The 466-nt window shown below is 46.6% G+C and overlaps 1 protein-coding gene across 1 annotated transcript in view; it reads right to left on the bottom strand.

The window, feature by feature from the left end:
• LOC105820138 (desmocollin-3-like) overlaps positions 1-466 on the bottom strand; it is a 61,855-nt gene that overhangs the window by 8,353 nt on the left and 53,036 nt on the right. The gene's annotated exons all lie outside the window — the stretch shown is intronic.

Below are 466 nucleotides of genomic sequence, written 5' to 3' on the forward strand. Positions count from 1 at the left end.
ACTCCTCCCCTCCCCCACAACTTCCCCACCCTTCCCCCTCCTACCTCCCCACCCTCTCACCCCCTGCCACCCCTCACACAGCCCACCCCAGTGGAAAAATTATCTTTCATGAAACTGGGGCTACACAGCAGGAGGTGAGTGGTGGACAAGCAAGGAAAGCTTCATCTGTATTTACAGCCCTTGCATCACTACCTGTGCTCCGCCCCGCCCCAGCGGAAAAATTGTCTTCCATGAAACCTGTCCTTGGTGCCAAAAAGGTTGGGGACTGCTACTCTAACACACACACCACAGCATTACAGATCCTAATTATTTTGCTCTGTTTTTTTTCCCCGATAACATTGAATTTATTTATTCATTTGCCATCACAAGGGAGATTGCTTATTTTTGTTTTTTTAAAAATTTTGTTTATTTTGTTCACTCTTGAATTCCAAGCACCTGGAACAGTTTCTGGCCTACAGTAGGTGTT

Source organism: Propithecus coquereli, unplaced genomic scaffold (assembly GCF_000956105.1).
Source record: "Propithecus coquereli isolate 6110/MARCELLA unplaced genomic scaffold, Pcoq_1.0 Scaffold51, whole genome shotgun sequence".
Taxonomy (NCBI): Eukaryota; Metazoa; Chordata; class Mammalia; order Primates; family Indriidae; genus Propithecus; species Propithecus coquereli.